The following is a 17,788-nucleotide window of genomic DNA, read 5'->3' as shown; positions in this document are numbered from 1 at the left end:
AGAAAGGCACCGCTGGGATTTAAACCCAGGATCTCCTGTTTATTAAAGAGGCGCTTTAACCATCTAAGCCACGACACCAGCAGAACTCTCTTCTTTTACTGCCACTTGGACACACCGCTCTGAGACACCTGCGTTCAGTAAGCCCTGAGTCTGCTGGCTGAGCAAAGCTGCCTCCTTTACACGGAACAGGAGCCCCGACTGTAAGAGAAATGAAGAGAAATGGCTTTTATTGGGCACTTTTCATGTCCAATGCTCTTGACATCTCCCAAGGGCGGCAGAGTTCATTTACCACACTTTTCCTTTCTTTCTTCTTTCTGTACTCTTTGATGAAACAAAACGAGAAATCATGTAAGGGAAAATGTCTTTTTTCATGGAGAAAACATGCACAAGGAAATGTGTTTAGAAGAAGTGAGTTAACATGAAAAGTGACCTAATTTACCGGAGCAAATGCTCACCTAGCAAGATCTGCTTTACTACAAGAGAGACGTAGAGTGAAAGACGTGATCATTTCACGCCGTTGTGGAACGAAACGCTTTTGTCTTGGAATTCTAAATCAATTAGAAATTCAGAGCGACACATAAAGGCTTTGTCTGCTTAAAAATGATGATTTTTTAAAACTAAAAAAAAATGTAGAAAACACGTTTCTCACTTAGAAATTTAAGATGGGGGTGGGGTATTACTGGTAGCGGCACTGAACTCACCATGGTGCAATTAATTTACGTGACGGGCTAGTGGTTTAATGGATAACGCGTCTGATTTCGGTTTATAAGATTGTCGATTCGACTTCTACCGGGGCTGTGTGATTCAAATCAGGCTCCTCAGAAATAGATGTCTGTTATGTAAATGAAGCCAACCTGAAAGCAAACGTTGGGTCTGGGTTCCTTTCTTTCCTGCATGAAATAGCAAATCGTTACAAAAAAAAAAAAAACACCAACTAATGTCCAATAGTCCAATAGTTAGTCATTTAAGTAAACATGAATATACTGTAAGGTCTTGGTACATGGGAGTGGATTTCAACCACAATTAAAAGAAGGGCAAATTATAATTACAGGCTTCAGACACTTTTTCATACAAAAGTGACCAAACACTCCCTAACTTTCAGGTTTGCTTGAACCTGTAACAGAAAAGCGGTTTGAAACTTCCATTCTCTGATGTCACTGTCTCTAAAGTCGGACGTGATGTTTCGCGGATGTGCAGTGTGCCTTTTCTCTTGTCGTGTTCAAGATGAAATGCTGCATAAGCTCCTGACTGGGTGTTCTGTACTGTTCTGTTATTTCGTTCGGATTACCTAGGTGGTGTACAGCTAAAACCCGACTGCATGGTGTAAATTCCGAGTTCGACACCAGCAGCACCTGCAAACACATCAGCTGACCTCAACGTGATTTGAACACGCAACCTTCTGATCTGGAATCAGACGCACTACCATTGCACCACAAGGTCACTTGCGACAAGTGCTTTTAATTCACCCAAAGAGAAAAATCAGCGTCCCTGAAAAATATTGTTTTCATTCTCTCCTGTGAGGAGCGCCGCTCTTCCAACGAGGGTCTCTTCTTCCCAGACCACAGATTATTCATCCCGCCTGGCTCTCTCACAGAGAGCAGACACACCGTCTCCACTAATGTGTTTACTACATCTATAGATCTGACCCCCTACAGCCCCGATATTCCTGGACAGGATATTTACCACCAGCCTGGTGAACTTCTCATCTTGACCTCTCCCAGGAGGAGCACAATTAACACAGAATCCTCTCTCCATTTAGCAAATAACACAAAACACTGTTTACCTGTCAAGACAGAAAACCAGGCTGCTCCAGGTGAGGCTTAAACTCACAACCTTGGCATGAGTCCACTGAATATGTCATTTTACATGGCCTGAACCAGGAAAGAGGTTGGAAGTCAAGAAGTTATGGTTTTGTTTTAATACTTGCCTACTCTTTTAATTTTTTGGTCAAATCTTTTATTTGGGAGTACTTTCAGTGGATGTTAATCTTTGTCCCGATGCATGATTCTGGGCCATGGTGTGTCTTGAATAATGTTCTTATAGGCTTCAGTTTGGAAAAGTGCGGTCTTCAGAAGCTACCGAAACCGCTAATGGTTACATAACACTTAATGCAAAAGCAACGTTCGGGTTTGAAAAAAAATATTACTTGCTATGAATACAAACACTGTTACAGGAGGCGTGTTAGGGCTATTTTAGCTTAGATCATCAATTCATCTTACATTTCTTCTCCATCTATATCAACAGCGTCATCGCTACTGAGCACTAAAGGCAGGTCCTGGCAATACAATCTTCTTTAGAAAACATTTTTAAAACTATTTCCACTACCATACATAAAGTAAACGATACCGATTGCACGCAACTAATAAAATCTCTTATCCAGGGACGTTGTAGCTAGATGCAAATTCCAATCGAAAATGTATCAGCTTTAAAATTTTCTTTTGGATCCACAGGACGATCAGCATGAGTCTCAAAATATACCTGTGTTTGATTGTACAGCATAGATTGTACAGCATGTATGTTTACATTTATGTTAAAATTAAGGTAAATATATCAAAATATCAACATCCAACTTCACAGTGCTAACGTACTGTAACAGTGCTTGTCAAATTCTCAAACAAATCTGCGTTATATTTCTAAACTCTTTTAGCAGAGGACGCAACAGGAGTATAAATGATATCTCCCGCCAGCCATTCAAAGATACTTTTTCAAGGGTGAATATGGATTTCTGGGGAGTTGCGGTGTTGATCACTATTGGACTTCCCCGGTCTCAAGTGTTGTTGTTGGACACGGGCAAAAGACTCGCATTTTCTGCAAATATGAAGAGGGTTAAGGTTTCGGCTTTAGCGGAGACAGTGTTTACATTGACAATAATAAGAAGATCGCCCCTGGGTGGGTTTGAACCACCAACCTTTCAGTTAACAGCCAAACGTGCTCGCCGATTGCGCCACAGAGACTGATGAGAGAGGCTTTTCTCCATTCGCACCTTTCCGGTCAAAAAATAAACATTGCTTGCATTTTCTTGCCAGTCGGCAATATTCCTACTGCTCTGATAGCCAAGAATTACATTTCATTTTTCACAAGCTGTATGAATTTCTTGAAAAACAAGTTGTTGCAGAAAGGAAATGCATTCATGCTTTAAACTAAATCAAGCCCTATGCGGTTGTCCAAGATGGTAGTTTCTGCACAAAAAGACAGGAAGAAAGGCACAGCTGGGATGTGGAGCCAGGATCTCCAGTTAACGAGACAGGTACTTAAACCGACTCAGCTACGGTGCCGGCAGAATTCTCCTCTTTTATAGCCGCTTGGACACACCGCTCTGAGCCATCTGCATTCACGAAGCCCTGAGTCTGCCGGCTGAGCAAGCTGCCTCCTTTACACGGAACAGGAGCCCTGACCATAAGAGAAACGAAGAGAAATGGCTTTTATTGGGCACTTTTCATGTCCAATGCGCTTGACATCTCCCAAGGGGGACAGAGTTCATTAACGACACTTTTCCTTTCTTTCTTCTTTCTGTACACTTTGATGAAACAAAACGAGAAATCATGTAAGGGAAAATGTCTTTTTTCATGGAGAAAACATGCACCGGGAAATGTTGTGTTTAGAAGAAGTGAGTTAACATGAAAAGTGACCTAATTTACCGGAGGAAATGCTCACCAAGCAAGATCTGCTTTACTACTAGAGAGAAGTAGAGTGAAAGACGTGATCATTTCACGCCGCTGTGGAACGAAACGCTATTGTCTTGGAATTCTAAATCAATTAGAAATTCAGAGCGATACATAAAGGCTTTGTCTGCTTAAAAGTGATGATTTTTTAAAACTAAAAAAAAATGTAGAAAACACGTTTCTCACTTAGAAATTTAAGATGGGGGTGGGGTATTACTAGTAGCGGCACTGAACTCACCATGGTGCAATTAATTTACGTGACGGGCTAGTGGTTTAATGGATAACGCGTCTGATTTCGGTTTATAAGATTGTCGATTCGACTTCTACCGGGGGTTGTGTGATTCAAATCAGGCTCCTCAGAAATAGATGTCCGTTATGTAAATGAACCCCACCTGAAAGCAAACGTTGGGTCTGGGTTCCTTTCTTTCCTGCATGAAATAGCAAATCGTTACAAAAAAAAAACACCAACTAATGTCCAATAGTCCAATAGTTAGTCATTTAAGTAAACATGAATATACTGTAAGGTCTTGGTACATGGGAGTGGATTTCAACCACAATTAAAAAAGGGCAAATTATAATTACAGGCTTCAGACACTTTTTCATACAAAAGTGACCAAACACTTTCTAACTTTCAGGTTTGCTTGAACCTGTAAAAAAAAACAAGGTCTGAAACTTCCATTCTCTGATATCACTGTCTCTAAAGTCGGACATGATGTCGCTACCGTTGCACCACGAGGTCACTCGCCACATGTGCTTTTAATTCCCCCAAAGAGAATAACAGTAATGCTAGAATAACAGTAGTATTAAAACTACTACTACTACTGTTAATTCTCTAACAGTAACACTATAATTATATTTAATATTAACATGAATATGAACATTAAAACTAAAACTATCAGTAGCGCTATCATCATTAATACTCACATGAACACTAGCATTAAAACAACCAGTTGTACTCTCATTAATATTAATATGAATACACTAGTATTAGTATTTGTTGCTACCCATGACGTCACATCACTCTTTGTGACGAACGCGATACACCTAGACGCGCACAGTGACATGGCGCCTGTCCCCGTGGTTACCATACTTATGATTTATAAACACTGGAAAAAATACATGTAAACTGTTACTTACATACATTTATCAACTTGGAATATATTTTTTTAGCTCTAGGATACAGTTACCTAAATAATAATAAGAATAATCATTGTTTAATTTCGGTTTGAACATTTTTTACACTAAACGCACTACAGTAATTGATCGATACAGTCTTTATTGACTGTTTTCTAGATATTTAGAACAGGATCAAAACCAGAAAAAGAATCAGTACTCACCAATCGGTGAAGCTAATTGTTTATTCTACGGTTTTTTAATTGAATTAATTGGTTTTCGATAGATAAGTGATCAATAACTCTCCTCCGTGCGCACCCTGTGCCTCCCGCGGTCTTGCTCTCTGATCCAGGCGCTCAGGCTGGTGTCTGTGATGTCACAGCGCTCTTTGTAACAGAGCAGAGCGCGTCTCCGCTGGAGGAGACTCCTGTCTGGAGCCTGGGGGGCTTTTCTTACAGATATAACATCCCCCCCAAAAAAGAACACACCGGGCTGTGAAGAGAAGCGAATCATAACAGTTGTAAAAGGAGAGCGACAAACCAAGGAATGAAATTCATTAAACAGGAAAAAAAATAGTTTACTTCACAGATTAATGTGTTACAAGGCGTACCCGTGTGGAGCAGTAGAGAACGAGCACAAGTCCCTGTAATAAGTGCTTTTAAATGTTTTAAACGAATCATCAGAGTATAGAAGCCAGGAGGTTTTATTTCCAGCCTGCTCTCAGTTCCATAGGTAGTCTGATTACCTGTTACAATAATTCATCTAATTGTAAATTTATAAGACTGTGAGACACCTGTGAGAGACATATGAGAGCTGGTGATTCCCTGGGCTGGTGTGGAATCACACACAGACAGGCCTTCTTCTGTGTGATCTGAGTCCCACTGCTGAGAGCTACAGACTGGTCAACTGGTCACTACTGTAGACACGACCATCGGCCCATTGGCTACTAATAATCAATATACAGTGTACTGACCAAAGTGTCACTACTTGTGTTTATTACATAAAAAGATAATTCCACACTCACGTGTGTTATAAAACATTTATAAAACATGTTTGGAGACTGACATACAGTAAAGAAAGTAATACTGAAGGGCTGGAGGTCCTGGAAAGGGTTAATAGAAGCTTCTTGCTTCTGACCTGGAACAGAGTCCACAGCTGACAGATCAGTGAGTCTTGAGCCCAGTTCACAGAGAGGAGAACCAGGAGCTCTTCTCTGTCTCTAAGTGGCTGTGAGGAAGGAGAAAATGGGGAGATGTAACCTGAGTCCAGGCTGTTCTGCCTGATATTATTCATGTAACAGCACTGATTGTCTGAATGTCCTCTGGTTCTGGATTGACGGATAAAAAGAAGTATGGAGCTTCCTTCCGATTGTCTCTGAGCTGTGAATCTGACTGAGAAGAGAATAATGATTTTTTATTCTGCCTCTGATAATTTTTCTGTTTGCCAAGTGGTGTTACATCCCCTTCAGAAACTCTGCACAGACTGTCAGAGTGAGAGAAAAGTAGAGAGATGGACAGATAAGAGCACACGCAGCGAGAGATACATACGTCTTGATTTACTTTGAACCAAGTGTTCATTTCCTTTGTGGAACAAGTTGTTTCTGAACTTCAAGAAATTCATACAACTTATATAAAATATAAGTCTTGCAAATCAGGACAGAAGAAATACCGCAAGAAAATGTCAGTGATTTTTCTCCTTTTAACGAAAAGTGGAGAAAAACAACGGCAGTGCATCTCCGTCGGCTTGATTTAGCTTAATACAAGTATTCACTTCATTTTCTGTGGATTACAGACTGCGAAAGATGAAATAAAGTTATTGGTTATTCATGGTCAGTGCAGAAGAAATACTGCCGGCTGGCAGGAAAATGTCAGTATTTTATAATTCTTTAACTACAAACGTGTGAACAGCAAAAAGCAACGGGAGTGTGTCTCTGTGCAGCTGTTAAATGAAGGGCTGGTGGTTCAAACCCACTAAGGGACGAGCTTCAGACTGTTCCGCTGTAACCATAATCTCTGCTAAAGCTTGATGGGATTTCTTCGCAAGCCCTCTTGAAATTTGCAGGAAATATCTATTTTACTCATGTGGAACTACAAGTAAACAATTAAGTACCTGTCAATGTCCAAGAAAACCATTTTCACGTGTGGAATTTTATCTTCAACTGGCTGTCAGGAGAATTCATTTATACACCCGTTGTATCCTTAGCAAAGTATCTTTTTTACATAACACGCTTTCGAGAAACAAACTGTGTATCTAGCTTTGTTAAATTAAAATCGGCACATCCCAGTTGGCAAAAGAAGTAGAATATACGACTATTAAACGCATACTTTAGACGTATAAATGTGCTCCGTAACTGGTCTACAATGAAATTCTAGTATACGTATATTGTTATATGTCAATTAGACATCTATGATTATATATAAATGGTTGGAGTTCTATTATACGGATAAATTTAGAGGACTAATATACATATATAGTTAAAGGTCTATTATACATCAAATAAATATTTTATAGGTGTAGAAACTAGTAAATAAAGCCAATGATTTGTTTTAGAAATTTATTCTTAAAATATACAATTATTCACACCTGAAAAATATGTAGTTCAAATTATACATTATATACAATATTGTAATCAACAAATGGCTAATCATCATAAAAACACAACTAGTAAATTTCAGTTACAAATTCTAGTAAAATGGCAATATATATTGTAATGACAAACAAACTAATCACATGATCCCGCTAATATTTAACTCAAAACCACATTTCGATTCAAATATAAATTTTAACATTTACAACTTCTATATTTCCACGAAAATATAATTAATGTAGCACAAACGCTACTTTCTAAAAAAGACAGAATGAAACTGTTTGTTTTGTGTTTCATGGTGATCCTCCTCTCGATACTAATGCAATGTTTAATATGATCCCTCGAGAAACAAAAAGGAGTCCATTTCCGCCTGGAATGATTGATGCCCCATCAAACATTTTGTAATATCCCCGGAAGTTTATACAGTAGAATCCTGGTTCGTGGCTTAAATTCAAGGTAAACAAGACTAAGGAAACGAGTTGGAAACTTGATGTCGAACTGGGATTTAAATCACCCGGAACATTTCACTACATTGGGCAGTATGTGCCAAGGAGCATTTGACAACCCTTTGATAGCTCAGTTGGTAGCGCGGAGGACTGTAGTGGAGTCAGCAGGGAATCCTTAGGTCGCTGGTTCGGTTCCGGCTCGAAGGAAGGTGCTTTTTGTGTACTTTAATCAAAGAGTAAAAAGAGCGAATCTTTTTCTCTCAGACATTGATCAAAAGCTCAATAAACGACGAAGCAGAGGCTCCTGTTCCAAAGTCAGCCCACGTCTGATTGTCTTGTTTTGGCCAATATCTGATCTTTGAATTAAGGGAATACTCTGTTTGCTTTGTAATTAAAAAAAAAACATACAGTACAAATGTCAATTTCATTTTGGTTTCAAGATCGCAATTTAGTGTGAAACATAAAAGCCAGCTGGATAAGCTTTATTAATTTCCCTCACGGGATCAATAAAGTATCTATCTATCTACGTCATTTACAATGGCCTTTCAACTAATAGCCCGTGCAGGGATCAAACCCTAGCTGTTGGTACACTACGAGTTGCGTAAGGCTCTGTAACGCGCAGATGAGAAACTAACTTCTGCTTCTTCATTATATACACAGTGAGCTATATATATGCGAGCTTACTGCCTCCTACGGGCTCTGTATTTGTTAGCGATACAAGACCGGCCGTGGAGAAATGAAGTGAGGAGGGTGTGTACGTTAAAAGGCTCGTAGCGTCCCTGGAAGGGCTCAAACCACCACCCTTTTGGTTAACAACTGAGCCACAAAGACGCATGTACAGCTTAACACTTCTCGGTCTCAGTGAAAGTGATACACTCCGTAAAATTTCCAGAGATTAATTTATTTTAAAAGGAAAATCACCAACAGCGGCCGAGATCTACTGGAGTTTTTTCATTCTATACTGCGATTTCTGAAGGGTACCCTGTGAAAATACGAGTTTTGACGAGAAGGGATGGACATATAAGGTCAAAAGGCTTGGGGAATTGAACTTTAAGGTGAAGACTGCGGGTTCAGTAGCAGCAGAACCTGATCAGTATCAGTTGACTCCGATATACTTTGAAAATGAACTTGGGGATTTAGAGTCAGACGTGCTACCGTTGCACCATGGGGTACTTAATTTAAAAAAATAGAAAAAACAATCAGTGTTCCTGGATCTGTAATTGAGAACAACACCTGCACAAGAGCTGCGCAGGAAGAATAAAATGTGGTCTGGGAAGAAAAGACTCTCTTCGGAAGAGCTGCGCACTTCACATGAGATTTTTTTTTTGTGAAGCTGATTTGTCTCCTTTGGGGAATTCAAAGGCACGGACAGCCGTGACTTCGTGGCGCAACGGTAGCGCGTCTGACTCCAGATCAGAAGGCTGCGTGTTCAAATCACGTCGAGGTCAGCTGTTACTTTTTCAGGTTCTGCTGGTCCTGAACACGGAATTCACACCATGCAGATGAGTTCTATCTGTACACCACATAGATTAGTACATAGAGCAGTACAGGACACGCAGTGTGGAGCTCACAGAGGCTTACAGTCTCCAGCATTGGAGTGAAGGGGAAAAAAAGAACTTTGTATTTTTTTAAGAGAAAAGGCACAGTTCACATCTGCTTAACATCACGTCCAACTTTAGAGACAGCTACATCAGATAATGGAATCCCGGAAGTTTCAGATAACTTTTTTTAATACAGGTTCAAGCAAACCTGAAAGTTAATGAGTTTCCGGACACTTTTGTTTTATTAAAAAGTGTCTGAAGCCTGAAAATGTAATTTGAAAAAAAAAAACCGCTATTGGACATTAGCAGGTGCTTTTTGTAACGATTTGCTATTTCATGCTGGAAAACAAAGGAAACAGACCCAACGTTTGCTTTCAGGTGCGGTTCATTACATAATATACATCTATTACTGAGGAGCTTGAATAAAATTTACACAAGCCAGGTAGAAGTCGAACCTACAATCCTATGATCCGAAATCAGACGCGTTGTTTATTAAACCGCTGGGATTTCACATACCCTGAATTTCCCCATAGTGTGCTCAGCGCCGCTACTAGTAATGCACCGCTCCGTCTAAAATTTCAAAGTGAGAAACATGTGTTTTCTGATTTTTTATGAGTTTTAAAATATAATCTCTTTAAATCAGACAAGGGGTTTATGTTTCGCACTGAAATTCCAATTGACTGAGAATTCAAAGAAATACTGTTTTCTTTCACAACACCGTATAATTATCACATCCACCAGACTCTCCAACCTCTCCAGACCTTGCTGGTTGAGCAATTGCTCCGATAAATTAGGTCACGTATCATGTTAAATCATTTCTTCTCAACACAACATTTCCTGGTGCACGTTTTCTCTATGAAAAAAATACATTTTTCCCTTGCACGATTTCTCGTTTTTTTATCAAAGCTAGTGTCGCAAAAGAACTCTGTCGCCCTTGGGAGATATCAAACGCATTGGGCATGAAAATGCCAGATAAAAGCCAGTTCTCTTCGTTTCTCAGTGTCGGGGCTGCTATGTAAAAGAGGCAATTTGTTCTGAGCGCAGGTTCAGCGCTTACTGAACGCAGATGTCTCAGAGCGGTGTGTCCAAGCGGCTGTAAAAGGGGATGGTTGTCCTGTCACCGTAGCCTAGTTGGTTAAAGCGCTTCTCTGTTAAACAAAAGAACCGAGATTCAAATCCCAGCCGTGTCTTTCTTCCTATCTTGTAGTACAGAACGTATCATTTCGGGCAATCACAAAGGGCTTGATTTCGTTAAATGCATGTGTTCATTTCCTTTCTGGAAAACTTGTTTTTGATTAAATTCACACAGCTTGCGAAAACTGAAATTCAATTCTTGGTTATCAGTGCAGAAGAAATATTACCGTCTGGCAAAATAAACGGTAAGAGAGCTTTTTTTTTTAACCGAAAACGTGGCGCAATCGGTTAGCGCATTTGGCTTTTAACTGAAAGGTTGGTGGTTCGAGTCCACCCAGGGATGGGATTCTTCTGCAGTATAAACGTTGTCTTAAGTCAATTGGATTTCTCAGCGAAACCATAACCATTTTAATATATGCAGGAAATGCGAGTGTTTAACACGTGTCAGGGTCACCGGGAAATGTCCAATAATGCCCAACATTGCAACTCCCCAGAAAAAATTATCGTCGAATCTTCATTTATACTCCAGTTGAATCCTCTGCTGAAATATTTTAAAAATACAATGCAGGTTTGTTTGATAACTTGACAAGCATTGTTACGATAGCACTGTGCAGTTGGATTTTGATATTTTGACATATTTACCTTAATTTTAAACATACATACTATACAGTCTATTGTAATTTTAAAATAAGTTAGCTGAGGATGTAAAGGGGTGAAAGGGAAAGGTCAGAGGGTATAGTAAAAACAAGGATTAGGTTAGGATTGGTGGAGGTGGTAGGGGTGTTGATGGTTTTTCTCTGTAGAGGATGATTGAGTTTTTTATCCTTCTCTGAAGTGAGAAATTGGAAGAGTTGGGAGTTGAGGGATCTGATGAGGTTAGTTATAAAAGGAAGTTGATGTGGAGCTGTTAGCCGTAAAACTTCCTAAAGTCTTTAAACTGCAGTAAGCAAAGATAAAGGAAATTATCTTTGCTTACAGCCCTGTCTTTCTCACACCTGAAGAAGGCTCCACGGCCAACACGTTATGTTTCCTTTCTTCTCTTTTCAGCATGGAATAATCCTTTACTTTTTCCTATGCAGCCTACGCATGCTGACACAGCTACCCACCTGATATATAACATTCCTATAATCACAACTATGAATGTCCACTGTGGGTATTTTTTCCATTATTATTTATTTTGGCATTGAAGCATATTTTATGTAATACTGAAGTGTCATAATCACTGAAAAACATATTTTTTCATTTAGAAAGAATTAAAAAAATATAAATCACTATGAATTACATTTAACCTGTTCTGATCTAGGTTTTCTATATACTTTAACATGCCATGTTCAGAATGTCACAACGCAGAAATGCAACAGTGAAGTTTTGTAATTACAAATGTTCGTGATGAGTGATTTTGTCTCTCTTACCTTAGTGTCAGAATACTAAGATGTTTTGGTAACGAGGAAGGAGGGAAAAAGTAATTCAGCAGAAGGGGTGCTATTTTGTTGACTATAAATCCTCACATGCCATGTTCAGAGGGTCATATTAAAAAAATGGTACAGTAAATTTTCTTATGCTTCATGATTTTCATAATTTGTTACATTGTGTCTCACACCTTTGTGTCAGAATTCTGAGATGTTTTTTTCTAAACAGGGGCCATCACAATACAACAGAAAGAGCAATTAGCTTTTCCCTATAAATTCTCTCATGCCACATTCAGAGGGTCATATTTTAAAAATGGTACAGCAACATTTCCTGAAGTTCAGGATTTTGAGAGTCTGTTACACTGTGTCTCACACCTCAGTGGCAGAATTATGAGACGATTTTATAATCAGGAGGGAGGGTCATAGCAATAAGCAGAAAGTGTCATCACCCTTTGCTCATTCTCCGTTAACCATATATTCTCATATGCCATGTTCTAAATGTCCCATTTTAAACTGCTATAATAACATTTCTTGCAAAATGCAAGATTTTGAGACTTTGAGAATTCACGTTTTGCCTTTGTCTTATTTACTTGTTGTCTAACATGCCAGTTTGTGTTATTGTGAGTTTTGAAAATTGGTTTTCGATTTTCTGAAATGTGTTTCATACAAAAATGCAATTTGGATAATCATTACTTACATATTCCCCTTTACTGGGGATATGTGCAGTAATCAACTCGGATTAGTATTTTTAAAAATGACTATAGAGAGCCATCTACAGGCGAAAGGCGGCATAACATCACAGCAGCAGCACTTAAGGTGGAACGAAAAACGCGAATAAGAAGCTGGCGAATAAGCAGCCAACTTCAGCCTCGTTAATGCAGCAGGATTGGGTGAGGTAGAAAAATATTTCTTCCTCTGAATCCTAACATTTTTGTAGGTGTTCTAGGACTTCTCGCCTCAGATAAAGCTGCCAATACATCACTTTTTTCTACTCCATCAATATCAGCAGTGTTATCAGTACTGAGCCCTAAGTGTAGGTCCTGTCATCATATAAAAACTTGAACGTATCGACTGCATTCACCTGAAAAAATCTGATAAAATTGAAAAATACATTGGAAACAAATTTGCACTGTTTTTTTTTTTTCAGATCCAGAAGAGAATCATCATGAGACTCAAAACAGACCTGTTTTTAATTCTTTCCAGGAGGAAAGATTATTCAGATGCAAACATGGGTCCAAAATCAATGTACTCACCTATCGCTGTTGCTTCTTCAAATCCTTCAACTGAACGTCGATATTGAGGGATGATTTCATACAAATTTTGGTTTTCTTTTAAAGCAAATTTTATTAAAATATGAGCCTCTATTATAGTTGTCTTGGATGTTTCGCAAGGTATAATAGACCCCCTTGTGCCCTCTGCTAAAATATTATAAAATACAACAATCTTTATATATATATAGAACAGCATTTATGGTTACATCTATATTAAAATTAAGATAAATATACAAAAGTATTGAAATACAAATGTACAGTCCTAACATAATCATGCTGTCCAACTGTCTTTTTTGCTTTTCAAGTTCTCCAACAAATCTGTGTTGTAATTTTAAATATTTTAACTAAGGGTGCAACGAGAGTATAAATGAATTCTCCCGCCAACCATTTGAAGGTCAAAGTCCGTGACTGAATACGATTCCCTTGAATGTTGGCCATGACTGGTCATTCCCAGTGATAATGACTAATGTACTCACTTGTTTACTTGTTGTAGTTCGTCACACAAAAAAACTGCATTTCCTGCAAATATCAAGTGGGTTAAGGTTTTACTAAGAAATCCAATTAAGTAGAATAATGAGAAATGGGCTCGAACCACTAACCTTTCAATTAACAGCTCCCAGAGACTCACGTGCATCCCTTTTCTCCATTTGCAAGCTTTTTGTAAAAAAAAATACTTTATTCTTGCCGGCCTGTGATATTTGTTTTGCACTGATAAGCAAGATCTGTGTTTCATCTTTCGCAAGCTGTATGAATTTCATGAAAAGCAAGTTGTTCTAGAAAGAAAATGAAAACTTGCATTTAACAAAATCAAGCCGCACGTGATCATCCATAGTGATACATTCTATAAGACAAGACAGGAAGAAAGACACCACTGGGATTTGAACTCAAGATCTCCTGTTTAATAGGAAAACGCATTAACCAAATCAGCCAAAGTGCTGTCAGAGTATTAACATCATGTCTGATGTCAGTGATTGCAGCTGACTATCGCTGGAGGACAGTTCACTGTGAACAACTCAGCCTGCATAATGAGGGGAAGAGACCGGCCTCTGTGATGCACTATAGAGTTACACTAACCTTCTGCCCTACTGTTCTCTGCTGCATTCTACCCTAGCAGATAAATATTGGTTTCCATGCGTGTAAGGTTTCTTTTTTTTGTCAAATATTTTCAAGCATATTTTTGCTGTTGAAAATAAGTGGTTTGTGGTTTTGAGTGTTGTGTTCCTCTTCCCTTAGTGTCACCCAAAGTGATACATTGTGCTTTGGCAATTCTTCAGGCTATAGTGTTAAGAGGAGCTCAGTTGAATTAGTTTGCATAGATAAAGTATTTATTTTCCTTTTAATCCTTTAAAGCATATTACATTGTCAATACATTGTATCTTTCTTCTTACTAATTGTCATCATTTTTTTTCTGGCTTGATCTCGTAATCAGATATTTCAGAATCTTCCTTAAAAACTAGTAAAAGAAGTGGGACAGATTCATGCACATTAAAAAATATGAAAGGGTAGCAGGACACAGTAACCACCAAACATCTCGTAGATTATGAATGTGCCTAAAATATTTCAGTACTTTAGAGGGTTCTGCCAGTTTAGATGTTGTACTGTGCCTGTCTGATTTATCAAATGTGTCATTTAAATCTCCCGTCATTTCTATATCAGTCTCGCAGTAAAGATTGCAATTCATCCCAAAATGCCAAGTTTCCCACTGATGATACGTACAAAGAAATTAATGTACATTTTCCCCTAAAATCAACCAATTTAAAATCAAATGCATCCCTCCTCATCTGCTGTTGGAGAGAAAAATGTCAGAATAAATACAGATTTTAGAAGTCAGGAGCATTGATAGTCCTATTTTAAAATTATGCTAAAATGCTCAATATATTAAAAAAGTTCTATAAAATGCAAAAAAAAATTAAAACATATTAAAACAAGGTAAAAAGAAATGATACACAGTTATAAAGATCAGGAATTATCAATTTGAAGTTACAATCCACTTACAATATGCCAAAAATGGCAAGGATATGTAAAACAGGTGTATACATTTTTTTTTTAAATAAAACAAGTTAAAAATAAATACTAAATACTTTTAAAATTCAGGAATGTGATTGGTCAGATGCTTATGATGAGTGTTGTTGGTGTTTCGTGTGATTTAGCGAAATGAAAAAATATTCAAATTTAAAACGGCAAGAGCTCGTATGAAAAAAATAGTTCGTAAGTATCTTTGTTGTAACAGCTGCGCCAGAACTAGTGTATTCATATACATCAGAAAAGTACCTGAACTTGACTGGTTTATATTCAGTTATGTGCATTGGGAACAAAAGGGAGACTTACATGGATTTTATTAGGTTTTAGGAATCAGAAAATGTATTTTTACACGTTTATGCCTACGAGCAGAAATAACTTCCTGCTTTCAGCGCTTTAATTGTTTCCGCTTGTAATCTCGAACAGAGAAACCCAGTACTGACTCAGTTCCTGGGATTTAAGAGGGATGTATGAAGACAGTAAAGGGGAGTTTTTTTTCCCGCTGTAGAAGGCGGTGTGACGAGTCTGGAGGGAGGAGACGCGCATTCCGCACGGGGAGCGCAGAGCAATGAGTTTCACCTGCAGCTCGCCGAGTCCTGTCCTATATAACCGCTGACACACACAGCGTCTTCAGCCAGTGTTGGGGATGCACTATATCAATAGTTTTTTTTTTTTTATGCAGAAGCTGGGATTCTTTTGCTTTTATAATAATAATAATAATAATAATAATTAGTGGATTATTGGAGTTAGTGGTTACTATGCTGAACTGGCGCGAATGGCGCTTCTATTTCTTCTGTCTGCTCAAACACTGCTGGGCAAAGTTTAAATTAAAACCCTTTTTCTGAAACATTGAGTGTGAGGGGTAACAGGTGGAGTTTAAAGCCAAATAAAGGGCTGTATTGGATTAGGTAGTAGATTGCGTGAGTGACGAGTAACGAGCTCGATCAGACCCAAACTCCATACGTGCGGTAAAGAGAAGAGTACAGATGCAGCCATTCAAAATGGGTGGGGTATTCCGCAGCATACCCCGGTAGGCGTGTCGCGGTGTCACGCAGTATCACGCGGTTAATCGCGTCATTTGATGCCATGCCGGAAACTATCCGCGTCACCTTGTAAAACCGCCGGGGGGAGCTTAACCTCTCATGTACAGCATTTGAGCTTTTAATTTTGAACTGTGTATTACAGCATGTTAATCATCAGTCATTAAAATGTTCGTATATTTTATTAAAGCAAGATTGCTCAGTTGGACAAAAATACACAACCTACCTTTATCAGAAATATTTATGCATCAAAGCCTTTACCGAAGATGTTACTAATAGTATTAATAATGAATGATTTTGGACAAGCTGTATACTCAAAGTATAATTTCTTTAGCACATTTGTACAAGCACTTGGAATCTGTCCAAGCCATACTTTGTCAGGCATTTTGTTTTACTTCAACGGGCATAAAAACTCCCTTGCTTTTAACAGGGCGTTTCATAATTTCTAACTACGAAAATGATTTAAAATGCGACACCTATCATTCAACTAGAGCTCAAAATATCACAAGGATCCTCAAGAGCACAGCAAAGACTGTATTAAAAGATACTTGTATGTATCAACGCTTTCTTTTCCGTATACCAGATTTTATGGAATCACTTCAGAAGGGTGTCAGCCAGTCAGATTCCAGGAATCGGTACTTTAAAGGAAAAATACACACTGGTATTCCATTTCTCCCTAACGATTTTAAGCATCCAAGTATTTAACTAGCATGTGAAATAGCATGTGAAAAAGTGGTAGTTTTAAGCTTTTCTGCTAATATAATATGGAATCGCGTATCAAAAAAATTGAATAACGATATGATTATATTCGTGTACTGCGACAGGGCTGTGTAGGGCTGTTTCGCCTCTCTCTTCATGTGACTTCCCTTGTAGCCTACTGGTCTACGTGCCCGATTACCAACTCACGGGTTGTGTGTTCAAATCCAGCTGGTGCTGGACTTTTCTCTTAACAAACATTACTTCAAAAAAATAGAATAGCGATAGTATGGACAGTCAATTGACTTTTTTTTATTTCAAAATATCACAACATGATCGATTCTAAGTCATTTTTGATAACAATGAATAGTCACCTTCTTGCCTTCTTGCTTCTGCTTCCTGCTTCTATTGTGTGTGTGTGTAATAGAGTAAATTTTTATAGAGAAATGGAGGCTGGACAGTATGCGTTACAATATAAACATTTATATTGATTTAAATCGCAAACGTGTGTTTAATTGTGTTTTTTTTATCATAATCAGGCTAATGCAACATAAATTGATACAGTATCTTTGTCTTCTAAGTATCTTAATAAACTTTCAGCATAACTTTCTACCCATTTAGATTTATATCTCTTGGGATTTTGGGATCAAACGTGGAAGGATTAGATTGTAATCATTTTTATTTTTCAAGTACGTTTTAGAAAAGTGTAATCTATACCTGCCCAGACTGAACGCCTTCCTATACCCCGCCTTTCATTCCTGTAATGCTCTTCCCCACGCACCCCAGCCGGGCGCTCTTCGGCCTCTGCCTGGGGCGAATGTATATTTTGATATTTACACCCGGCGCGGCACCGAGGGAGCGTCTGCATTT

The 17,788-nt window shown here is 38.5% G+C and overlaps 3 non-coding genes across 3 annotated transcripts; 2 read left to right on the top strand and 1 right to left on the bottom strand.

The window, feature by feature from the left end:
* Positions 1-1,368: 1,368 nt before the first annotated feature.
* On the bottom strand, positions 1,369-1,440 carry trnaw-cca (transfer RNA tryptophan (anticodon CCA)). The gene has a single exon. It is a non-coding gene; the product is annotated as a tRNA-Trp (tRNA).
* Positions 1,441-7,927: 6,487 nt separating this feature from the next.
* On the top strand, positions 7,928-8,015 carry trnay-gua (transfer RNA tyrosine (anticodon GUA)). The gene is given in 2 exon segments: positions 7,928-7,964; positions 7,980-8,015. It is a non-coding gene; the product is annotated as a tRNA-Tyr (tRNA).
* A 1,169-nt stretch (positions 8,016-9,184) lies between these two features.
* trnaw-cca (transfer RNA tryptophan (anticodon CCA)) lies at positions 9,185-9,256 on the top strand. Its single transcript has one exon. It is a non-coding gene; the product is annotated as a tRNA-Trp (tRNA).
* Positions 9,257-17,788: the final 8,532 nt, after the last annotated feature.

This window comes from Lepisosteus platostomus, chromosome 5, assembly GCF_059453375.1.
Source record: "Lepisosteus platostomus isolate fLepPlt1 chromosome 5, fLepPlt1.hap1, whole genome shotgun sequence".
NCBI classification, from domain to species: domain Eukaryota; kingdom Metazoa; phylum Chordata; class Actinopteri; order Semionotiformes; family Lepisosteidae; genus Lepisosteus; species Lepisosteus platostomus.
This window is presented reverse-complemented; position numbering and strand designations above follow the sequence as displayed.